At 37.0% G+C, this 26,862-nt stretch overlaps 1 long non-coding RNA gene across 1 annotated transcript; it reads left to right on the top strand.

Moving 5' to 3' along the window:
• Positions 1–1,844: 1,844 nt before the first annotated feature.
• Positions 1,845–14,000, top strand: LOC105531732. Its single transcript, XR_001004849.1, has 2 exons — positions 1,845–1,980; positions 13,611–14,000. It is a non-coding gene; the product is annotated as an uncharacterized LOC105531732 (long non-coding RNA).
• Positions 14,001–26,862: the final 12,862 nt, after the last annotated feature.

Here is a 26,862-nt window from a genome sequence, read left to right on the forward strand (position 1 = left end):
AGTTTTGCATTAGTTTTCCTATATGTATACAATCAGGTTTCTAGGAATTTCTATTATTTGATGATCATAATGTACATTTAGTCCTTAGTAGTAACCATAAAGCTTTGGTTCCATTAATCCATTTTAAATGACTTTGTAATCAAATATTGTATAACCATAGATCTATGAATATTAATTAGAGACTGAATTTAAAAAGTTTTAGTTCCTTCAGATTTCTGTGGATTTTGATTTGATGAATTCTTTGGGGTAAGGAAAAATGGTATACATGGGTTATAAGAAGTTTAGGAGTCAGTTAAATGGAAATGTCTAATCCCACAGATTGTATTACACATCCATGTGTCTTTGGTTTGCCAGCACAATGTATGATTTTTTTAAAGGAGATACAATTTTTCTAATGGGAAACTTCACATACAAAATACTTGGATTTCTAATAGCCTTGACTCATCAAGAATTCTGCCAAGGGTGTGCTAAGTCTGTGTGTGTGTGTGTGTGTGTGTGTGTGTGTGTGTGTATAAACCACCCCCTCTTCTTTTAAACAAGGCTCAACCTACTCTAAAAGAAATTAGAGTATTAGAGTCATATGAACCGAAACATATATTGAGATCAGTGGAACATAAGTAGGTAATGTCTCAGGATGAGTATATATGTGTGCCTGTGTAAAGACACGTGTATTTTTGTTCATTCATCACACTTGAAAGACATTGTGCTAGATGGTGCAGAGAAACTCTAGGGCAAAGACATTTTCTGACTATAAGCAACACACAATCTGAGGACACATAAATAAGTGAGTTTAATATGAAGCAAAAACTGCTGAAAGAGAAGCAGAAGGTAAATGTTATTAGAGGACTCCAATAATTATAAAGTTGATGAGCGACCAAAGAAACCCTTGTTAACAAAGTGTGGTCTTCTCTTCTCTTCCTGTCTTGTTGAGCTATTTCTCATTGACCTAGCCAACATAAACCCAAAAGACTTTTCTCAATCCTTCAACTTAGACACTTTCGAACAATTCCTTTTAAACAAGCAGCTTCAGCCTCTGATCAATAAAACTAGAAGAAACCATTCTAAAATTAATTCTTAAATAATATCAAGCACTATGCTATGGAACAGTATTGCTATTCTCAAAGGTAAGAGTCTTGGGGAAATAGTCATTATTTTCCCAGATCTTCAATTCCAAGAACACTTTGTGGCTCATAAAGTTTGTTCTTTAGGACTGCTACGTCACTCACCCTGACTGGTACATGGGAGTCCTAACACACTCATAGATATTAATAGGATACCTTTTCTTCCTACGCTCCAAACTGCACTAGATATGGCTGTAGTTAAATTAACATTCAGCCATGACTACTTCAGCCTCCTTTTATAGCCACATCATTAATAGAACTCAGTGTGCATAAGGCTGCTCCAGAAGCTCGTGTCCTTTGTGTGACTCTATATTATTTTACTGAGACCAGATAGACACTGACTAGGAAGGCACTATTGGTAAGCTGAATAGTGACAGCAGTAGGGAGGGATCTTGTAAATTTGTCTTGACCTTTGGTTGCCTGCAGTATGCTCACCCTTTGACCATGTAGAGCAACATCTTCAGGAGTTGGCATTGTATTATACAATGGAAAGATGGGATGTTTTGCTTCCGTAAAGAATAGACATGAGGGATCCTCAAATACCTTGAGATAATAAGATAACACACATATTTTTCAAAACAAAATATATTTTTACAGATGAGGACACAAATGGCATTCAGGTGACTCTCCCAAGGTTATATAGTAAGTGGATTAAAAACTTCAATTCAAATTTCAGAGATCCTGAGTTAAAGCCTAGTGATCTTTTCTTATTCTTGTTCTTTCAGTATTTTATTAAATATGCAAATATTAACCTACTCAATCCTCATAAAAACCCAATGGTGAACTGACTGTTGGTATGGCAGGTGAGAAGTTTTACTCCCCCACTCTCCAGTGAAACCGGTGAAAATTATTTTTAAAGGCAACTATTTAAAATTCTCTGATGCAGACAATTTTATTTCTATTTTTATATTAATAAGCAAAGAACAGAGGCACAGAATGGTTAAGTAAATTGCATAAGGTCATGTGGAAAAGCTGAGATTTGAACCTAGTTCGTTGGTTCTAGAGCATAGTCTCAGGGTGAGAATCGAGGTGTGACAGGCACCATATTCTTAATTATGTTTTTCTAGAGGAAAAATGGTATCCATTGGATATAATAGGTTTACGAGTCAGTTAAATGGAGGTGTCAAATTCCACAGATTGTATTACAGATATAGATGTCTTTGGTTAGCCAGCATGATGTATAATTTTTTTAAGGAGATACAACTTTTCCAATGGGAAACATCACACGCTAAATACTTGGATTTCTAATTACCTTGGCTGATTAAGAACTCTTGCAAATCCTGACTCCTCCTCACGAGCACATGGCAGATCTCAGCTGGAGAAGAAGGGCAGCGGCACCACTTGGATGAATGTGTTCACCACTGTATGCTGTCTGGCCTGTATCACAGTATCCAAGTGATTTCTCTAGGCCTTTAATTTCATGTCTTGCCCCACACTAAAATGATGCCTAAATAACGCTTACTCTGGGAGAAAGATTTATTCCTGGCAGGGGTGGGCAGGGGTTGGGGGGGGACTTTGGAGCCCGACTAGCTGGTTGAATACTAGATCTGCCTCTTACTCCTTGTGTGACCCTCAGCAAACTAAACCCTAACTTGGATAGTTTCTGCAAAATTCAGTTTTGTCCCCTATAAAATGAAAGGCTAACAGTAGCTGAGTCAGACAATTCTGCCAGGTAAAACACAGAGCAGAGGGCCTGGCATATAGAAAGCTTTTCATAAATAGTATTAAGTACTTCCTAAACATTATTAAGCACTGCACAGTATTAGCTGCTAAGCTGTTATTGTATCTTTTGTAATTTTTGTGATGAAGGGGAAGTGTTTATGAAAATTCCTAAAAGCACATGATAATAAAATTGTACACAATGGAAATATTGAATCCTAGAATCAATTGATATGGAAAATCATTCAAAGTAGCTTTAGGTAGAGATGAGATGATTAAAAATTAATAATTTAAGTCATAATAGTAGAAGAAGAATAAAAGACAAGTAAATGAAGTATCTAGTAATGATCAAGAGCTGTAGAAATAAAAGGAAGAAAAAGCAAGATTTTTGCAGAAGGAAAGAGAATGTGTACATTGGAATAAAAATTGGGGGGAAGTTTATAGAGGAAAAAGAAAATATATAAGGGAAAGGACAAAATTATCACTAAATAAATCAAAGGAAACTGCTCCAAAAGTCCAAAATAAATGAAACTCAAGTTCAAAACAAAAAAGAAAGAATACTGTGTTTCCATAAGTCTGTGGATTATGAGGAATCATGAAAAGGAAAAAAGAGGTTTCACACAAAATCTTGAAGGATAAATACGAGCACATCACAATTGAAAAGAAGACAATGAAAACAGATAATTAAAATGCAGAAGCTAGAGTTACAGCCTTTGGAACTCAAACTAAATAAACTTGTTTTATTGTGAGTCTGGAAATTGGGAAATAGCTGTACTGAGAGTGAGTATATCTGCAACCATCACATTAGCTGACGGGGCATGTAAACATTTCAGAGGTAAATGAACTAACTCTGAGATGGATGATTATGGATGTCAATTGTGGAAAAAGAGAGATTTGATTTTATAGCAAATGCTGCAGCCCCCTCTTCCTCTCAGACAATGGCACCAAGAAATACAAATGGATAGGTTATTTAAGGATATGTCTCCTTTCCTTAAAGAAGAAAAACAGCTGCATTTAAAGAGAATATAAGATTTACTTAGAAAAAAAAATTGAGAGGACTAAAAGTAAATAAAACTAAATAAAGGGTGCAAATATATAGAACCAATCTAAAACAAATACAGAATTTAAAATGTTTACATATATATACCTGCAGAAAGGCTGAAAAATTACTTCTAAAAGATGAGTCACTGGACTGTGAGAGTTTATGTGTAAGAGAAAAAGAAAAGTTCAACTTTTCAAATCATTAATATCTTCCCTAAAAGCTGCATATGTTAGAAAATACACTTGGAAGATAACCTTATTCCCACAGAATAGGAAGATGATTCAAATTCTAGAAGAAATATCCAAGGTGTGAAAAATTTTGTTCCTTTGTCAGGACATCGGAGTCCATCGAGAAAGTTCTAGAGGAAGCACTCTGAGAAGAAGAAATGAAGCTCAAACAATTCATAGCCTGAAGATATTTTTAGTTTGAGATACATTTAATGAGAGCAGTCGGGGGAAAACAAGGATGAGGAATTACTGCATAAATCAGAGAGCAAAATGAGGGCCATTTGTATTGATACAGTCAAACTGAAGGAAAGAAAAAAAGGAGGGTAAGGCAAAAATGAAGGTGCATGCTGCAAACATCTTACTGTGTTCATGAAGAGAGGAGAGGTTGATGGGTTCAGAGTGCAAATGGATGGCAAAAAAAATATATATATGGAAAAGAAATGGGATAATTTAACTGTTTCAATTTTAAGAAAAGACATGTAAAGAAAATTATACGGCTTCCCAACAGAAAAGAAGCCCAAGATGAAAAATCCAGTGATTGAATGTGAGACTTCACTCCACAACCTGGAAACTGGATAACCAGTGAGTTGAAAAAGAGAGGTGTCCTCAGTCCCCGTGGACTGACCCTAAACTGTATACCTTATCTCAGCTAAAAAATCCTAAGTAACAGTGAAATAACTAACACAATAAAAGAATGCTGTGATCATATTTTTAAAGGATGTTTGAGAAGGTATGAAGAACTAGAAGTGACAAACATCACTGTCCTGATAAAATTGGTTTTCCAGGAAAAGATGCTAGTCTGACAAGAGGCAGGATGTGGCCCATGCAGTCCTGGGCCATAAGGTATTCAGTGGATTGTATTCTGGTATCACGACAAAGAACATAGCTAAGGCTGTTTTATACCATTTAGGTCAAGAAAAACTTGCAAGGAGATGGTTTGTTAGATAAGTTGGGAACACATATGAATATGTTATATATCAGGTCTAGAGCCATCACCATAGGAAGACGAAAAATAAATTAAAATGATAAGGGACTGAGGTGAAGCTGTTTGTTATGTACTTGTATATGACACCTTCAGAGTTTCTCCAAAGAAAAAACATGTTCGATTTGAAAGAAAGTAAATGTAAAGATGAAAAAACAAAAAGCAAAAAGAAAGAGAGTGAGAGACTAATAAGTCGGATGGGCCCAGATGTATCTTATGTCGCTGAGATCATCCTGGAAATAATGAAAGCAGAAGAGATGAGGAAATTTAAAATATGTGACAAGTACACAACGAAATATGTAGAAAAGTACAATACAATAAAAGGAAAGGAAAGAGACTTATATTGAGACAGCATAAGGTGACAGATGATCTCTATGCTTCTTATTATTCAAATTTCACAACAGAATTATAAAATATGTCATCATCTCCATTTTACACATTAGAGAATTGAGAATTAGGTGGGTTAAACAACTTGCCCAAGGTCACGCAGTAAACAAATAGAGAGGTGAAATTCAATTTACTGTCTATCTTACTCGTAAGCTTTTATCTACACACCATTGCTTTTCAAAACAAAGACATAAAAGTGAGAAATAAAGGGAAATACAATTATATTGAAGCTGTATAGTTGAAGGATGGGTGTATTGTCTGTAGAGCACAAGCCTGCAACAAATTTTTTAAAAGGAAGAAAGAAATGTTGGCATGATTTCCACTCACTTGTCAGTTAAAAGAGAATTCTCTACAATATTATGCAAAGGTACATCTGAGCACATGAATACTCAGTAACTGGGCTGTGCGTTAAATATCCATGCTAAAAGCACAAAGCTGCAATTTTGAGTGAGAGTTCCTGTTAAGAAAATATCCCCTTCTAAAATAATACATAATTAAAGCAGGTTAAGTATTACTTGACTTCTCTTTTGCCGCTATTCAAATGTTATCGCATTGCGCATAATTAAACTAGCAGTTATCGTTAAAGCGTTCCATTAGGAAGTTCTAGGTAGGACACACTTGCTGTCTTCACTCCAAGATCACTCTGGGGATTGTATACCTGGAAAATTTTCATTCCTTGAGGAATCCTGGAAGGGCACACTGACGGATTTATATCAGGGCACCGTACTTTCCTTCTTTCCCCTCGATGAAATAGTGCCTGCACTTTGTCTATAAAGGCACACTGTCTTTTTAATTTCCAGGAGTCACATAATTGAACAATGAGACTAATAAAGTGAAAATTAACATAGAATAAATTTTTAAGTCTATTTTATTGAAAAAAATAAGAAATATGTAAAGTTTTGGCATTACTTTTATAAAAATTTTTTATGCAGCTGGGCATGGTGGCTCACGCCTATAATCCCAGCTCTTTGGGAGGCACAGGCAAGTGGATCACCTGAGGTCAGGAGTTTGAGACCAGCCTGACCAACATGGTGAAACCTTGTCTCTACTAGAAATATAAAAATTAGCAGGGCGTGGTGGCGGGCACCTGTAGTGCTATCTACTCAGGAGGCTGAGGCACGAGAATTGCTTAAACCCAGAAGGTGGGGATTGCAGTGAGTTGATTGTGCCACTGCTCACCAGAGTGGGCAACAAAGTGAGACTTTGTTTCAATAAAAAAATTTATACACACCATAAGATGACATTTTGAATGGAATATATTAATGGATTACAGGTAATATTATAGGTAATATTTTTCTGCATTTCCTGATTTTTTACAGTAAAAATTCATGACTTTTTAAAGTTTAGCAGTGTGGATTCAAAAGAAATACATATTTCAGTTCACCCTTAGAGATTAAAATTGAGTTAATTATCACACAGACTGAGGTAAACTTTGTGATTTTTCTGATACAGAATATTTATGTGCCTAACCAGAATGTACAAAAATTTAGATGGCAGTTTATACCCTAAGCAAAAGCTGTTGTAAACCAATTAAGATTATACACAAATGAATGAAACTTTAAAAGTCTTGTAGAGCATGATTTCAATTAGTAATAATAATAACAATTGCTATATTTACTGAGATTACTATAGGCCAGGCACTTTTCTAAGTGTTTCCATCACTTAACGTGTTTGAATAATCATGTGATATAGATGCTGTAATCGTCCTAGTATTCACCAATGGAGGGGCTAAGGCAATGCTAAAACTGTTTTAATGACATTCTTGAAAATTGATTATAAGTTTATGAAAATAATGCCTTGTGAATATGTTGAAATAAATCAGCCAAGATTGATGTTTTCATAGATGATCTTAAAAATATTTTTATCGTGCATCTACACATACGTTTATCGCAGCACTATTTATGATAGCAAAGACTTGGAACCAACACAAATGCCCATCATTGATAGGCTGGATAAAGAAAATGTGGCACATATACACCATGGAATACTAGGCAGCCATAAAATGAATGAGCTCATGTCCTTTGCAGGGACATGGATGAACCTGGAAACCATCATTCTCAGTAAACTAACACAGAAACAGAAAACCAAACACTGCATGTTCTCACTCATAAGTGGGAGTTAAACAGTGAGAACACATGGACACAGGGAGGAGAACATAACACACTGAGGCCTGTCGGTGGGTGGAGGGGAAGGGGAGGGAGAGGATTAAGACATCCATGCAGGGCTTAAAACCTAGATGATGGGTTGATGGATGCAGCAAACCACCATGGCACATGTATGCCTATGTAACAAACCTGCACCTTCTGCACATGTACCCAAAACTTAAAGTAAAATAATAAATAAATAAATATGTGAAAAAAATATATTTTTATTCTAAAGGAAGCTAGAAAATATTTCTCCTTTCTTTATTGAAATAAAATAGTTTAGAGCACTCATTGCTCCCAGTCCCCATTCTTCAAAATATGTGCGTGGACCACCTGCGTTGGAATCCTCTGGAGAACAAACCCAAATCCCAGAGGCTCAAAAGTCTGCATTCTTAAAATGCTTCCTAGCAATATTTACAACTGCTAAAATATAATGACTTCTGAGTTTGTATGGGAAATCAGAAACTTTTTAAAAAAATCATGAATTTCTGATTTTCACTTTCCAGTTTGACTCAATTGCTTTCTTATGTGTTATTGGAAGTGAGATGTTCACAGCAATTTTTTTTTTGCCCCACATATTCTTAGTATTCCTCCCAGAATGCCAACGCCTCAACACTTCTTTCTCTACTTCCCCCTTTCTCCCCTCCCACATTCTTGCAATTGCTGAGGAAATCGTGACTGAGGCAGGAAGTGCATCTGCTGACTTGGGCCTAGTATTTCAGTGTCTGAGTTTACTTTATACCTTCCACATCCCATACCTAGTGGCTGTCTACACCATAGTGGAATTGAATATCCCCATGTGGGAAGATTTATTTGTTTCTTCAAAGGATGCAGAAATCAAAAGGGATCCAGTGGGGAAGAAAAGAGACTAGCTCCTATCTTTTGTGGAGCCAACCTTCTGCTGGGAGAGACAAGAAAAAATCCATAAATGAATAGAAAAATAAATAAGTATAATGAAAGTTCAGAGAGCAATTTTTTCTACCTACGTAGAAAAAAAATGTTATAAGGGCACAATTACAGAGTGACAGATGGAGTAGAAGACGCTAGATTAGAAAGGAAAGGCCTTCCGGAGGAATTGACATTTGAGCTGAAATATGAATGAAGTAGGAAAGTGAGCCATCCAAAAACCTCGGGAAGAGTGCTCCAGACAGAGAGAAGAGAAAGTACAAAGGCCTGAAGCAGGAGTGGGCTTGGTTTGCTCACAGAAAGCATGAAGGTCAGTGAACATGACTAGAGCAATATGTATGAGGGGGAGAGTGGGGTGAGATGAGCGATAAGGTAAGGATTGCGTCACATGTGCCATTGTAGCCCATGGGGCTTGGATTTCATTCTGAGTGTGATAGAGACCATTGGCCAGTCTTGAGCAAGGCTGAGAAATTACTTAATTCACATTTTAAAATATGTGAATATATTTCACTATAGCCGGTGTTTAGAGAATTACCAGAGCCACAGAAATCCTTCAGTAGTATGTTACTGTCTAGGTGAGAGAAGATTGTGGCTTAATTGGAGTAGTCACAGAATAGATGTTGAGACATGGTCAGATTCTGTGTGTACATGTTTGTATTATCAGTTGGAGACCACTGGAGTTGCCAATAGATAAGGAATGTGGGAGATAAAGAGGAGTCACAGATTTCTACAAGGTTTTGGGCCCTAGTATGAAATGTTGACGCTAGGGACTGAGATAGGGAAGACAAGTTGCAGGAAGACTTAAGAATTCTGCTTTCCATACATTGAATTTGAGCATCAGTTAGCCGGTCAAAGTGAAGAGCCAGTAGGCGGTGCAAGTCTGAACTCGGGGAGAGATGAGAGTAGAGATCCAAACGACAGAGGCATGGGTGTGTAGATGGAATGCAAGTTCATGACTCTGGATGAGATCACCCAGGGAGGAGTGTACACACAAATAGAGAAGAGAAAGATACATGGATTCATGTGGCTCAGCGCCCAGTAGCAAACTTGCTCAAGCCTGTTGTTCTATGACAAAAGGTGTGGTTTTTTAACTGCCTGCAAGTCACAAACAGCATTGATCTGACAACGGGGCCATGATATGTAGAATATAATTGTAAATAAATTGGAATATAAATGTTACCTGTTAATGTCATACAACCTCCTTGAAAAGGCAATTATTTTCCTTTTTGTTGCAATAAAAATTTGTGTGAATGAATATATTAACACCCCACAGTACAGGATTCATTTTTAGCACTGAATTTCAGTTTATCCTGAGAGGCAGGCAGATTCACTTATAAAAACTGGTGGTACTATTGGGAAGAAAAACTGCCCTTTTCAGTAAGTGCTTTATAAAGGCAATTAAAGCAGAAAGATGTGTTTATGGGCTTTCACCCTTCAAAATGGCTATAGATCAAATTTATTAAAAATGTAATTTGGAAGAGAAGCTGGCAATACAGTAATAAAAATGAAACTAATTTATCTTCAAAGTGTGTGGCGCTTTTAGCCCTAACAAGCCTAAAGACTTTGTCACCCACCTACAAGTAGGAACTGAAAACTGCTTTTCAATTCCAAAGCGTTTTGAACTAGAATGTGGCTGGTGTTTATATGGTCACATAAGAGGTTATTCTAATAGTTCAGGACAGAAAATATTATATCTATTTGTATATTTCTGAAACTTAGTAGGAATAATATTTAGGGTCTACTTTTGAAAAACCAATACAGCAAAGATAGAAAGAATTTGATGATGTAAACAAATCTACTATTAAAACACATGTATCCAAGTGGTTAAAAAAAGGCAGTAATTTTTGTATGTTTAAGTCAATACGTTTTTTCCTGTTTTGCAAAGACACTTGCTCTTTTTAAATTTTTTTAAAGAAAATAAAAGAATCTGTTTTAGATTTAGCAGGACATTGGAAATATGAGATGCTGTGAAAATTCAGATGATAGTGTTTCTTAATATTTCTCCTACAAAATTACTTTTTAGAGGAATTCATCTTATTTTAAGAGGAAATATATAAACTTTTTTTCATTCAAGAATAATGTTCCAATGGATTGTTTTCTATAACAGAAAGTATCATTTCCAACAGCATTCAAACTATTTCAAAATCCTAAATTGAAACAAATTTAAAGGACCTAACATTGGATAAAGTTGTTTATCAGTAAGGAAGGGGCAGCTTACAGACAGAGTCAGTTTCACTGTATTCAAATAAAGAATGTCCTGTAGTGTTTGTGGGTAGAGAGGAAGAGTCCAGTGAGTAGAGGGAAAGGGTGATGAAGTAGAGACGATGTGTGGTCCCCCCAGTAATATTAATTGAACTAACTGTGTAGACAGGAAGGACAATTCTGACTTTACATGGAGGCTCTCTGCTCATGGTGCCTTATGAGTATGTCTTCTCAGGATCAGCACTGTTCACAAATGTAAATCCCCACGTTTCCTTTCTTGCCTCTTGCCCACATTCTTAAAAGATTACACTTAACTGTCAGAGCTAAAGAGTAGATCTTCATCTTCAATTCATTCAACATGAAAAGATTATTATTAATAGCACACTGAGCAAATAATGATTTCAAAGAGTCCTTGTTATTATGTAAGCCTGCCTACAAGGTGATTTCAGAATAAGAAATAGAAAGTGTTTATTTTAGCAGAAATGTAATGTGCACTTGCCTTTCAAACTCTGTAACATCGTTGTAGTTAAAATAATTGAATGATGGTTAAATGTCTACACTGATTGGATTATCTTGACATTAGCCTGAATTAGCTAGTAAAACAGTTATTTTTAAAATCTAAGTAGGTTTTACTATTAATTGTAATTGGAAAGCACCATCCACTTAAAGTATTAATATGCACAGTTCTTCAGTGACATTGATTTAGAAAAAAATAACAAAAGTTTTTTTCCTCTTCACAGTTTATAACCCAAACTACATGTAAATTAAATGCTATATTTTTATTTTGTACAGACCCACCCACACACACACACACACACACACACACACACACACACACACTCTCTCTCTCTATGGTTTTCCTAGTTCAGGAAAGTGATTATAATCAAACAACAAACAACAGTGGTTCTCCATTTGCTATGCTGACATTAAAATTAGAGAAAGGACATTTTAAAAGCAACAAATACCACCTAAGTCACTATTCAGCTTCATATTTTTAGCTATAAAAATATAAAATAAAATAAGAAGGTTTTATGAGATCGAATGATTTTCCATCTCTGGGCAAAGGAGAGGAATAACTGATTTGCTTTGTGAGTGTATTTCACCAATGTCTATATAGAAGGTGACAGTTACCGACTGCACAAACTGTATCCTTTTAGAAATGTAGTAAATTTAAAGCTTTTTATGAGTCTGTGTGAGCCAAAGACAGGATAGCTGAAAAAATTACATGTTGAAAAGAAGTTTATTTTTACTTCACTGTCTGCCTAATAGCGCAAACCTCATCTTTGCCTGGAGGTGGTATAGCTATGTAAATGAAGATGGGCTAATGATGTGTTCATATGAAATGGGATAGATCTTCTGTCTTTATTTGTGTGCTATTTTCACATGAAGAATAAATGAGAACAAGATATTGGTTACTATAAATTTTGTTCATTTTAGTATAAATATGTCCAAGCACATTTGAGATTAAATGGCAGTTACATTTCTTAATTGAATGTCATTTTCTCTTTCTCTTTGATGGATATTATATAAATAGATGCAGATAGAGCATAGATATAGAGATGTAGATATAGCTAGATCATAGGCAGATAAAACATATATATAGATGAATAGATCATAAATCTACCTACCTATCTATAGCTATATATAAAAAGGAAAGAGAGAAAGAGAGAGACCAAGGTCAGCAAATATCTCTATAAAGGGACAGATAATTAATATTTAAGGCTTTACTGGCCATATGGTCTCCGTCATAACTACTCATGTATTTTTGTGTTGTAGCACAAAAGTCTTAAACAATATGTAAATGAATCAGTGCAGCTGTATTCAAATAAAATGTTATTTATGGACACTGAAAATTAATTTCATATAATTTTTGTGTATCATAAAATATTATTTTTTTAAGTAATTTAAAAATATGAAAACTATTCTTAGCTTGAGTTCCAAACAGAAAGAGGCCTCAGGGCAGATTCGGCATGGGCCATAATTTGCAACCCTTAATATATATAATATCCAACTGTTATTTTTAATCTCAAAGAATCCCATGGCTCTTTGTAAAGCTGTCATCTCATTATGATTTGCAAACTTCTCCAGAGTGAATATGAACTCTATGCAAGAAAGTGAAAGTTGGTTTTGAAGCAGAGGACTTTTTAAAAGAAAATGCAATCTTATTGCACAAAATGGAACACAGCCAAAACAGAAAAACTCACACCTCTACTTAAAAGAAAGAGCAAAGCAAGACTACATCTCAGCTAAATGTTTCATTATAGGATAAGTTAAGATGTATAATTAGTCAAAATAAGATCCCAGTATTTTCACAGTATTGCAAACACAGTACAATATTAATTTTCACATTATATTTTATATGCAAACAAATTGAGTTTGTCAAAAAAAAAAAAAAGTGTTGCTTTCCTCACAAAAGCTGTCTTTGATAATAAATAATAATTCTACTGAAAAACTGAGGCTTTCCATATGTGACAAATTTTAGAAATATGAATAAAAGAGAAATGTAGCATTCTGTCTTAAATACATAATTTTACAGATGAAACTTCTTAAACTAATGCTAAAAAATTTGAATGCCCAACTCTGTCAACTTATGCAAAAGAATGAATGGATACATAAACAAGTGGGGATTTTTTTTTTGTTTGCTTGTTTTGTTTATTAAGATTTCATTTAGCATCCAGGTCACTGACAGAGTGTAAACAATGGAAATAGTTCCCTCCTCCATTCAATTACAATTCCTAATCAGTTGAATTTGTCACGTGGTTCTTTCAAGAGAGTGGTATAAATGTTGCTTCCTATCCAATCTTGATATTCAAAATATTTCTAATCTTTGTTTGTTTTTGATGAAGGGGTTCAGGTGTTTCTGTTAAAGACTTAGACTTGAGAACTGAGCACTAGAACCTACATTCAAAGTGTTTCTCTCATTTATTTCTTTGCCACTAGGAATTAAGAATGGGTCAATGAAATATACCGCCCCTTTCTGGAATCTACTTGTTCTGCTACAACCATGGATATCCCCACCTTTCTGTGCCTTTCAGGGTAAAGGGTAATAGAGGAGTTTCAGACTCCCCCCAAAACAAAACAAAAACTGAACAATAAACAACAGAAAAAGAACACACAAAAAATGGGGATACTCTTTCCGCTTTCCTTGTTTTCTCCTGCTACCAAAACAAGCAACAAAAACTACATTGTCTCATTGGATGATTGAGCTAAAATTTTGTAGCAAATCTATAAAAGCAAAGAAGTGGAAATCTACCCAGGAACTAGTGTAACACACTGCATACAAAACAACCACTTTGGTTCACATTAGAAAGTCTTATCTGTTTCTTTGAATTCGTAGGCTAGGTATTAATCCATCTTTACAAGAGAAGAAAGCAAAGATCATAGATGACAAGTCTTGCTTTCTCCTAAGTATCTTTGAATCTCTATGTTTGCCATCACAAGTTCTCAGATCAATTAACTATTGTTTATTTCCAAAAAAAAAAATCTGGCTTGGCTTATGAAGATATATATATATATATATATATATATAAAATATATATATATATATATATAAAACAACATAAATATGAATGTGATGAGACAACAAGACCAAGGGAAACTAAATTTGTGTAATTATTGAAGGTAGTAAGCACCTAACAGACATTTTTGTCTGTTAGAGGTTAGATTTAAATTTGCCAGTGAAATCAGTCTCTTCATGGGGATTTCCTGCTTGTACTGATGAGCCAAGACTCCTCCCTTTATACTCATTTTCACAGAAATTCTTTGCTAATGCACTGCCTTGCTCGCTCTGTAACATTCATAACCATCTTCAACACCACCTCCAGACTGACTGCAGTTTGACATAAAAAATGGCCTTAGAAAAGGCTCTGGCCAGGAACTTTCATTCCAGCACGGCAGAAATGTACAGTCTGTTGTGATATAAGTACTATTTATCAGGCTCCTATAAATCTCCTTAGCACAGTCAGCAGAGTCCACGATACAAACTTCCTAGCAAGTCTGCAGGTAAATTCAGATAAAGCAATCACAACTTGGCCTGGGGAGTGGATTCATGCTCTCTAGAATAAGAGTTGCATGGTGTGATTCTGCAAGAAGGGTCAAAATACTAGCAATAACAATAATGATAATTCATTCCACAAATACGCATGAAACACCTATTAGATATTCATCAACATGAATCACAAGACCTTACAATAATTATATTGCCATTCATTAATTTTTTTTTTAAGTGAGATGGAGTTTCACTCTTGTTGCCCAGGTTGGAGTGCAGCGGCGTGATCTCGGCTCACTGCAACCTTCAACTCGCTGCAACCTCTGCCTCCCAGATTCAAGGGATTCTTCTTCCTCAGCCTCCCGAGTAGCTGGGGTTACAGGCACCCACCAACATGCCCAGCTAATTTGCTGTATTTTCAGTAGAAATGGGGTTTCATCATGTTGGCCAGGCTGGTCTCAAACTCCTGGCCTCAGGTGATCCACCTGCCTTGGCCTCTCAAAGTGCAGGGATTACAGGCATGAGCCACGGCACCAGTGCCAGCGGATGAATTTTTAAGTCTGTTGTATGAATGCCTGTGGGGTATTGCCCAAGAATAAGGTGCTTTCCAGAGTCTTTGTCTAAGGGTTTGTGATTAACACTCTTGAACCATCTGTGAATGGCTTAAGAGGCCATGATGATGGCATTGCTATTGATATTGCGGGAAGTCCTGCAGGGAGGTTTCTTCTCCACAGAGGGTATTTCACTATTATCGCAGCAGAAATTAGTATCTAAGGAACTCAAGCCATTTCTGGCTAAGTGAATGTAGCCGCAGATGGAGCTGAGGCCATAAGGGCCAGATGCCCTTGGGCCTTACCATGTCAGTGCCTGCAGGACTAATTTTCAACTTGCAGTGTTGTTTCTCTTTGCCTGAGGCTCTTCTCTAGTCATAAGATCTCACTCTGCCTGTTTCAGTACTAGAGAAATAAAGAGTCCCCAGGTGCAACCCTCAGCCAGTGACTGACTGGGAGTTGGTGTAAAATGACCCAGTTGCCCCACCCTTGAGATGGGATGTTGCAGATCCACTTACGATGCTTTGGGTCCTAGAGAACCCATCTGGATAGAATTGCAATCTCTCATTGGAAACTTGCTTAGAAAGAAAGTTTTCTGAACTTTCTGAGGCCTTCCCCTCCTCCCCATTCTACTTCTTCATTATCTGCATTTCCAGGAACCACATATCAAATAAATAACTTGCACTTGAATCCCCATCTCTGGGTCTGCCTTACTCCGCAATGAACCCACTAAGCAGATTTCTTAAAATATCTTCTGAGAGTAAGAGTGAGTGGCATTTCTCTTTTACATATTATTGGTATGTGAAAATTAAAAAAAAAAAAGCTTTTAAAAAAGAGCTTGAAATTAATTTTTTTCTCTGAGAAAATAAAAGAAGTGCTTGCAAATCTAACCAGTCTCCTTAAATCAGATATGCACACCTCGGGGATAATGTTAAAAATTGAGAAACTGAGAAAGCTAGAGTGAGTTCTGATAAAGCATTTATGAAGTGCCCTAATCCAGTCAGTCATCTTGCTGTTGGCCAACACTTTTTTATTCTTTATACAAAAAGGGTCTTCATCGATATTTATGTGGCCTAAACGTTCCACCCGATATTTATGAAGTCTATTTGATGCAGTAAAGTAGCATGGTATCAGGACCATGGTTTGAATTCCACTCTGAACCCTTCTTCTTCTTAATACTACATTTTGAAATTATTTCCTATACCTCAAATGAGAATCTGACTATCTACCACCCCTCAAAATGGCTCATGTTAAAAGAAGTGCTAGTTATAAAACTATATGGCACTCATTAAATGCCTAAATCTTTCTGATGCATGGATCATCAAATAATTATCATTGCTCCAGCAGCACTGAGATTTCTATTACCCCTCTAATTTTTCAAAATGGTAGAAAGTCGTTGGCTTCTGCAATTTCACATGTGATACTTGTCACTGATGTGCTGATTATGGTACTAACATAAGTTAAGAAAATCAGAAAGTTTTAAACATTCTGATAAGCTGAATCAATAAGAAATACGTAAAATTTTTTAAAATAGATAATTGTTTATTATCCATGCTCCTGGCATTCACCTCATCCCTGGTTTAACACTGTAACACACCTGCCCAAGTAGGAGGCCATAGCCCTGTGCCTCGATCAGTTTCAACCACCATCTGCTTCAGACTTAAACCTAACTCAGCCACTCAAGCAATTACTGGAAAAACAAAACAAAACAAAATAAAAACAAACACACAAGAAGAAAGACACACGTCATACGGGCCTTTCTAGATTATCAAGAAGACAGTAACTTCCAATTCTGGAATGATGCATTTGCATGGATTAAAGACATTTTAATTGCCACTTTTGCTTTGCCTGAAAGTATTTCATTTGTGCTTACAAACAGAATCAGAATGGTAGGGTAGAGAGTTTGGAGGGACCAGTAGCTTATACCTGTGAATGATAATGTTCAGGAACAATGAACTATGAAAGAAATGATAATGTATGGACAAGAAAATGTATTGCTCTTACATAAGGCATGCCATTTCACAACAGCTTTCCATCTGGTTTGTTTTTATTTTTAAATATTGCATTAATTTGTATTAACTCATAGTCTCTTTGGGGTTTTATTTTCTAAGGAAGAGAGTACATCCTTAACTGAGAAAGCAGATATGGAGCCCTGAAATCCTTTAACCTGAATTCAAACACCAGGATGTATATATCCATTTATTCACTAAACATTTATAAAGTGAGCACTAGCTTTTAGCTGGGCAGGTTTATAGATGCTGGGTATACCCAATCACCTAGATCATGACACATAAATTGTCAAAAATTCAATAAAGATACTAAACTCAAAGTAGAAGTAGTAGGTAAGGTGTGGCCAGAAGAAAAGAGTGATCAAGGCTCTCTGAGTACACGGAAAATTTCACAGAGGAGATCATACTTGTACTCAAGACTAGAAGGAAATGGAGATAGATGTTTGTTAGATGGTGAAGAGCCAAGAGGGCATCTCAGTCAGAGGAAAGAGTGTGCTCAGAGGAATGAAACAGCCAAGTGCATTCAAGCACCAGACATTTCATTAGGACTCAAGTAAATGTGTAATGAAAATGGCCAGAAGCAAGATTGGAGAGATTGGCAGGAACCAGAAGGTGGAGACCTGAGTAGCTGGAATTTTATTTTGGAGGCAACGGGAGCCCAGGAAGATACTGGGGAGGGGTGAACAGAGGAATAACAGCACAGCATACATTATTTAGAAGGATTTCCTCAAGACCAATGGGAAACTAAAAGTAAAATTCATGCAATATGTTTTAGGCCTCAGGATTGGGAGTGACAAGCACATCTACCACCTACACACCCTGCTCTCAGACACGCAGGATGCGATCATAAATATTTCTGTTATTACATACAAGTGACGGCGGGAGGTGAGTGATGGTGATGGGAAGAAGAGCCACAGAAGATGAGAAGGAATGGCTGGTGTTCTCATCAGATATGCCACAGCCTGACAAACATCTGTCTCTGGGCCTCTCCTCTATTTTATTATCCACTACTTACTTTTCTGAAACATCCTACTTCCATCCCTAACTCAGAAGCATATTTAAAAAAAACTTTTCATCTGCAGAAATATCTATCCATAGGAAAGATAATTTTTTTTTTCTTTTTTCTTTTTTTGAGACAGAATCTCCCTCTGTTGCTCAGGCTGGAGTGCAGTGGCACGATCTCGGCTCACTGCAACCTCCACCTCCCGGGTACAAGTGATTCTCCTGCCTCAGCCTCCCAAGTGGCTAGGGTTACAAGCATGCGCTGACATGCTCAGCTAATTTTTGTATTTTTTGTAGACACTGGGTTTTGCCATGTTGGCCAGGCTGGTCTGGAGCTCCTGGCCTCAAGTGATCTGCCCACCTGGGCCTCCCAAAGTGCTGGGACTACAAGCTTGAGCCATCATGCCCAGCAAGACAAGGGCTTTTTAACATCCACTTAGATGTATACATATGACAAAGTTATCCACACAAGATGCTGTATGGTGAAAATACATCTTTAGGGTACTCTGTGTGTGTGTGTGTGTGTGTGTGTGTGTGTGTGTGTTTGTGTGTGTGTGTTTAATTTCTAGATGTCAAACACTTCAGTAAATTGGCCTATGCAAACCACATATATGTCCACTGCCTCCAGTATGATTAAACCTGGGGAATAAAAGATTCTGAGATTCCTAGGCTCTGCATCGGTCACTAATAATTATATATAATACACATGATGCTGGAATGTGCATTATGCTTTCAATCTGGTTTTACATCTGAAATGTTTCTTACATAAACTGCCACATTGTCCAATGATCAGAAATTATAGTAAATCAAATTCAGTACCAAACTCTTTTACCTTTTCTAATGGCAGAAGGAAATGTCTTCCTCACCCTGAACATCAAATACATCCACGATGACCTGCCTGTAATAATGTCATCAAAAGTGCACGGATCACACCGGAAAACACATGAAATGAATTTTCATCTATGGTATTGCTTCCAGATAAAACTATCATGAAAAAAAAATAGTTTTTCAGTGGCTACAAAAGAGAATATGGAAAAGATATTTACCCCAGCATCTATTTCTCCTTATCCTTCATCATCTCTCTGACTGCCTGTTTAATTGTCAACCTGTCTCTTGAGTTTCATACCTTTCCCAAATGTGTTCTCCCCCTCTGCCTTATCTCTTCAAAGCCATCAGTCACACAGCAGATTTGTAATGAACTTGCTCTCTGCCAAGGCAAAAAAAAAAGGTGACATCATTTTCAAAAAGGGGGAGATCAGCACTTTAATCTCAGTGAGATAGAAAATAGAACAAAGAAAATGCCTGGCAGGAGTAAAAGGGGGAAAAGATGGGGATGGAGAGCAGGCTTTCTTTGTTTCCCCATGCTTTGTACAATGAGCTTTAGAAATTTGGAAACCATTTGTTTTCCATTCTCATCATATCCTGCTGGCCATTTATGGTCTTGTCCAGAATAATTACTGGAAAAGGAGCATGGCATTCTCTCTCTCTGCTTTTATGAGTTTGGTGGGATGGGTTGAGGGTAGAATCCTTAAATGTTTATTACAGAGTTTTGACATGGTGGCAGCATTTCAAATTTTTCTTGTGAAGTAGCTAACTCATGCATCTGGTCAGACAGGTGTATTCTAGCTGTGTACAAATTAAAGCTGAAATAAGAATGCAGAGTTATGATGGTGGAAGAAAGAAGGAGCAAGCATATTGTTTTAAAGCGCTGAAGATCCCATCAGACTTAAATTATAGATTTATGTATCAAAGGTAATGTGGAAATCAGTTCTGAAGTCTCAGAGGCTAAGACATTAAAACAGCTGTTTACAATATCTTGGGATATATAATCAGAATGATTTTATAAAAAACATAATTCTCCAAATTAATCAAGCTGAAGAGAAATGTGGGTTCTCTCCATTTACTTGTGGGGCATATGCTGGAGATTGTCAAACGTGTACCATTTGTAAGATAAATATGATGAATCACCCTAGATAAAACGATAGCAAAAGCTTTATTTGTAAAGTGAAGCTGGTGTAGCATTAGACCTGTGTGTTGGGCATGAACCTCCCAGGTCACAAGCTCAGATGTGCCAAGAATGTAGCTTTATTACTTGATCTCTGTCCTGGAATTGTCACTGTTTCTCTTATCAAAAATCCTAACCTGAAGTCAGTTCTTGGTAAACTCATTCAGTTCCAGATTTTGCTCTTGCTCCTATTTCCTTGTATTGATTCAAATTCCATGAATTTTTCAGTGTCCAGGTCCTGGCCCAGTCCCACCTGTATAATCCTTCATCTACTAAGGTATGTACCACCCTGTTGGGTTTCCTGTCTTAGCACCTCTCGTCTTGCCCCAGCCAAGCATCTAATTTCCTGTGGTATCACTGGTTGACATTTCAGAGGTAACCCTGGGTCACTAGCATCACTACCATGAAGTATTTTTAGCTCCTGTGGCCATTTCTCAGCCACTTTCACATCCCTCAGCATGGTGGAAACCATAAGAAACTTCTGGATGCTCTTCTGTTCCACTTTCTGGTTTCAAGTCTGGGGAATGGAAATTTGAAGACCATTATAGGACTATTCAGTCTTCCTAGATTGAACAGACCACACTTTCTACTTGTAGCTGCCATATCACTCAGGCAGGACAGGAGATGAAGGCAGTGGAGTCTAACAGGCTTTTGCCTCCCAATTTCCATCCAAGAAAGTAAGGCCCTGACCCATAAATGATTGGTTAACTCTAGGTCCCAACCATCAATCTGGGATGCAGTCCAGAGAGGGAAGATGTAGCAGAGCTTGCAGCCCTTTCTCAGATACCCCCAAAACCATTTCACTCAACTGCTCTCCTTGATGACGCTCCTCTTTTCTCCCAACCCAGATGCATAGTGCCTCTTCTGTAATTGGGAAAACAAAGGGAGAAAGTTTACCTCCAGTCTGCTACTTAAAACTTGTGTCATCAAGCCCATGGTTTTTAATATTCAAAACTTCAGACTTTCAAACAAAAATTAAAATTTTCTTCCATAAAAATTGTCTCTATAGTATTTTGAGATTATATTTTAAAAGTTTAAAAAACCGAGTTTTGATCTTTTAAAAAAACTGAGTTTTGATGTTTTAAAAAAGGTCTGTACATTTTTAGTACAGACACAATTTTCAAGAAATACATTTTCTATCTGCAGTTGGTTGTGTCCACGGATGAAGAATCCATGAATACAGACAGCCAACTATACTATATACTGAGGTCCTCAAGACTCAGTAGGTAAATCCACACAATGGAGTCAAAATATGTAACTAAGAGATTTCATCCATTGGTTCAACAGTATGTTATGGACCTATGCCATTCTAGGAAGGGTTTTGTCTAAACAGAGTCCAGCTGAAGCCCTAAGAGCCTCTTAGGGATTGGTACTAAGAGAATCCAAAGTTATACTGTAGTTAATGGTGGGCACTCGAGTTAAAAGACCATGTGAAATTCGACCAAGTGGACACAAGATGAGTCCACAGAACACATGGACACAGCTGGAGTTGAGGAGAGGAAGTAGGAAGAGTGACACGGATCAAGAGAAAGCAAATGCTAAGAGCTGCGGAAATCATGACTGAAAAATAGAAGTGAGAGACTGAATTATTGGCTCCTTAACTGCAACTGCATTTGCTCCCTGGATCCCCATCCTTGTCTTATTTTTCTCCAAATTCTATCAGTAACCAACATATGATGTATTATGACATAGTATATCATATATTGTGTTTGTTTATGTACTATTTCCATACATTCACTCACACACACACACACACACACACGCAAAATTATAGAATCCATAGAGAAGGAATGCTTTAGTTTGTTTTGTTCACTGGTGTTTCCCTTGCTCCTTAAAGAGGTGATAGAAATTTCAATAAATGCTTGTTGAAGGAAAAAAGAAAGAGAAAAGAAAGCAAGAAAAGAATGAGGTGGAAGGGAAGAAAGAGAGCAAGAGAATGAATGAAAATTGCTTGATCATTAATTCTCCAGACTCAAGAGTACTACTGCCTGTACTTCCTGCTTGTGGATTCTATGATGTTCCCCGTTTTCCTTTCACTTGCTTCCTTTACTTGACTTGAACTAGTTTAAATGTGTTTCTCTTTTGTGGAGCAAAACGAACCCTCACAACAATAGGTCTAGTGAGCAATCCTAGTCAGTTTGCAGACCCTTTTCTTTATTTCAGGCAGAGAAACAAACATTCTCCTCTTTAAGTTATCTTTAAACCTCATTATTAAAGCTGACCACGTGGTAGTCATAAGCTTGTTGAAAGAGCATGACCAAGAGTGCTGATTCACAAGGAGAGATGGTTTTAAAAATAATAGTAAAAAAAGAAGGAAAATATACATCCATTATATCCACAGGGATCACAAGGATGTTGCTCATAGCTGCCTGCAAAGTAGTATATTGGGCTTCTAGATAGAGTTATATAGAATGAAATTGACTAAGGAAAGAAGTGACTCCCACTCATAGAGTTAGAAAATATACAGCCTTTGCAAAAAGTACAAAGGAGGATTCATAGACTCTGGAGTAGTTTGGTGTTCCCACAAACACGTGTGTCTCATATAGGAATTTGAGAAGATGGAAAACTCAGTTCACAGCAAGCCATAAAAACAGAAGACTAAGTGAATTCATCTTGTTATTTGTTTTATTATCTCAAGATTTATATAAAGCAGTTCCACCTAATGCACAAATCTTTTTCAGTTTTGTTCTCTTTCCCCTTTTCCCTTCTCTGTTTTAAACTTTCTATGATAGGTGGTCTTGGAAAGTGCTGAATTAAGATTTGGCAAAGTAAAGTCCTATAAGAGTCTCACAAACTAGCATCTCACATATCTGTGAGAGACTAAAGATCAAAGTAGCAGTAACACATACTCAAAGATACACTCACAAATGAGAGACTTAGATACACAGAGATACAAACATACATATACACTACTACCTTTTTGTACTTCAATATGATTTAGTTTGGGAAAGCACTGCTTCTGTACCTAAACAAATTCTTCTTTGTAGCAAAATGCTTATATCCAAGCAGGACACAAAACCAAATAAATCCAAGGTGGGATTTATTTTATAATAAGGGGCAGGAATTATCTATTGAGTGAGTTTCAATAACATTTGACAACGCGTTTGACATCAAAGTATATTAGTGAATGTTTAGTCCGTTTTCACACTGCTGATAAAAACATACCCCGGACTGGGCAATTTACAAAAGAAAGAGGTTTATTGGACTTACAGTTCCACATGGCTAGAGAGACCTCACAATCATGGCAGAAGGTGAGGAGGAGCAAATCACATCTTACATGGATGGCAGCAGGCAAAGAGAGAGCTTGTTCAGAGAAGTTCCCATTTTTAAAAACATCAGATCTCATGAGACCCATTCACTTATCATGAGGACAGCATGGGAAAGACCCAACCCCATGGTTCAATCATCTTCCCCTGGGTCACTCTCACAACATATGGGAATTATGGGAGCTACAAGGTGAGATTTGGGTGAGGACACAGAGCCAAACCATACCAGCGAGCAATAATACTTTCACAGAGCTTTGCAGTTTACAATGTGGTTTTAAAACTATTATTCATTCACTCCATATTTATGTATTTATTTATTATGTTTTTTTTTTAATTTTTTGAGACAGAGTCTCATGCTGTTGCCCAGGCTGGAGTGCAGTGGCGCCATCTCAGCTCCCTGCAACCTCCACCTCCCGGGTTCAAGTGATTCTCATGCATCAGCCTCCCAAGTAGCTGGGATTACAAGCGTGCACCAATATGCCCAGCTGATTTTTGTATTTTTAGTAGAGACAGGGTTTTGCCATGTTGGCCAGGCTGATGTTGAACTCCTGACCTCAAGTAATCTGCTTGCCTTGGCCTCCCAAAGTGCTGGGATTACAGGCGTGAGCCACTGTGCCCAGCCCATAACTATTTATTGACCACCTATTATGTTCCGGGCACTGTTCTATGCTGTTGGAATAGAGCACAGGCAAAAATTTCTGTCCTCATGGAGATTATACTCTAGAAAATTGTGTTATTTAAAACCCATAATAATTCTGTTATACACTTTCTTTTGGGGGAAATGTGACTGTATTAGCCTGTTTTCCCACTGTCATAAAGAAATACTTGAGACTGGGTAGTTTGTAAAGAAAAGAGGTTTAATTGACTCACAGCTCACAGTTCTGCATGGCTGGGAGGCCTCAGGAAACTTATAATCATGACAGAAGGCAAAGGAGAAATATATGCCTTCTTCACAAGCCTGCAGGAGAAAGGGCAGGGGAAAGTGCCATTTATAAAACCATCAAATGTCATGAGAATTCACTGATTGTCACAAGAACACCATGGGGATCCAATCATCTCCCACCAGGTCCCTCCCTCAACATCAGGAGATTACAATTCATATTACAGTTCAGGATGACATTTGGGTGGAGACAGAGTTAAACCATATTAGTGACTTAAACCTAACTTTCTACTTGAACATGCTGCTTCTTTTAGAAACATCTAACCAATACAAAAAGAATAAGGCAATGCACCTCAGTGAATTCTCTATACTAGGAAACATACAAGTACACTAATACGTTTAGTAAATTGATCAATGGTTTGGGGAGCTATACCATGAATTTGACTAGTAAACTCAAACATTTTAAGAAGGTACTCAGGAAGGAGACAAGTAATAGTAATTCTTTATTGTATCTATCGAAAGCATAGAATGTGGCTTTGCATATACTGCCAAGTAGTAGTAATTAATTTTGTTTGGCTCTGCTCTAAATTAAAACTGAGATATATCACAGAAGAAGAAATTTCTGTTTTCCATTACAATTATAACCCAGTTAGTGCCCACTTGAGCACAAACATGTTTTCTTAACTAAAGTGATTAATATTAGTGTTTTCATTTCCTTTAATAAACCTTGATACTTTCCACTAAATTTAGTTTTAAACATTTTTCAAATATTATCAGATTCAATTCATATTTCAACAGATCAAATGAAGTGGAAAGACCCAGCCTATCCCTAAATTATTTTTACCCATGACATAGAAAAAATCAATATCTCTTACAGTTGGCTCATCTTGAGAGATTCATCTGTAGTTTTCTGAATACTTCTGTAAGTAAGCTATTCAAGCATGACTATATATATACACACTCATATATGTACTATACAGATATATATACACACACATATGTACACACAGTTAATATATACACACAGTTACATATATATATATATGCAAATAAAAGTTAAAAACAGGAAGGCCCCCAAGTCACTAACAATCTACATATTCAAAGTTACATGATAAAGTTTAAGTCAAATATTTTGCAGGAAAAATAAAATCCTTCATTTTAATTTTCTTGACATTTTAAGTTAAAGAGCATAAACCTTCCTCCAATCCAAGAATATTCTTGGGCACTGTAACCTGAGAGAATTTTCCTTCAAATCACAGGGTTCCAAGTGATAGATAATACGTAATCTTAAGATACATGTATACACACACACATATGTCAATGTAATCTTAAGATGTATGTATACACACGCACGTATGTCAATATAGATCTTGAGAAGAGAATGTGCACAACCACAATTATTAGAAAGATAGCTCTAACTTTTAATTACTCTAATATTCTATAATCTTAAATCCACCGTTTGAGATTAGTTTACACATAACAAAAGGCTTTCCAGATCATGAGGTCAGGAGATCAAGATCAAAACCATCCTGGCTAACACGGTGAAACCCCGTCTCTACTAAAAATCCAAAAAATTAGCCAGGCATGGTGGCACGCACCTGTAATCCCAGGTACTCGGGATGCTAAGGCAGGAGAATTGCTTGAACCAGGGAGGTGGAGGTTGCAGTGAGCCAAGATCACACCACTGCACTCCAGCCTGGGTGACAGAGCAAGACTCCTTCTCAAAAATAAAAAAAAAAAATAATAAAAAAGGCTTTCCTAGGTTTGCAATATTTGCTATCCCCTGAGCAGAACGTAGGATCACTTATTAGTCTGGGTCTTGTCAGGGGAAAAAAAATCCACTAGTTATTTTAACGGAAAAAGTTGTTATAAAGCATGGACAAACAAGTATTACAGAAGCGAAAGACACAAGAGGGGCACTGTGGATTCACATAGGTAATTACTGGAAGGAACAACCATCTCCCTTAGGGTTCATGAATAATGGGATGAGGGAGGTATTATTAAAATTTAGAAGTTTAGAGAAGAGTCTTGCAGAGCCTGAACCTAGAATTCTGGTGGCGGGGTCCCTGCTAGTTGGTACTAACACATCAGGGGTTCAAAAAAGGGACCCCATGGAGTTAGGACCCAGATTAGCTGGCTTTAATAAAGTTGAGGAGGCTTTAAGAGGCTATTTCTAGCATGTGGATAAACTATAAATGGGGAGCAATTGCAGCTTTTGGAATCTACTTTTGACGTCAGTGAGAAGAGCTATTTCAAGGATGACCCCAATAAGGACAGCAGATAAGAGCAGAAAGCACTCACTCCCTGTTACTGGGGAAGGTGCCCTCTACTTGAAGAGCCGTGAGACTCCTCTGAAGGAGGTCCATGCCTCCTCCTGCCTTCCAGTCTCCTTTTAAGTCTGACTATTGTCAGAGCCTAACAGAAGATTGCTGGCAAAGAAGTGTGGTCTTCTCCAGAATACAAAATAAAACATAGTAGGAGGGTTTAAAGA

Source organism: Mandrillus leucophaeus, unplaced genomic scaffold, assembly GCF_000951045.1.
Source record: "Mandrillus leucophaeus isolate KB7577 unplaced genomic scaffold, Mleu.le_1.0 Scaffold90, whole genome shotgun sequence".
Taxonomy (NCBI): Eukaryota; Metazoa; Chordata; class Mammalia; order Primates; family Cercopithecidae; genus Mandrillus; species Mandrillus leucophaeus.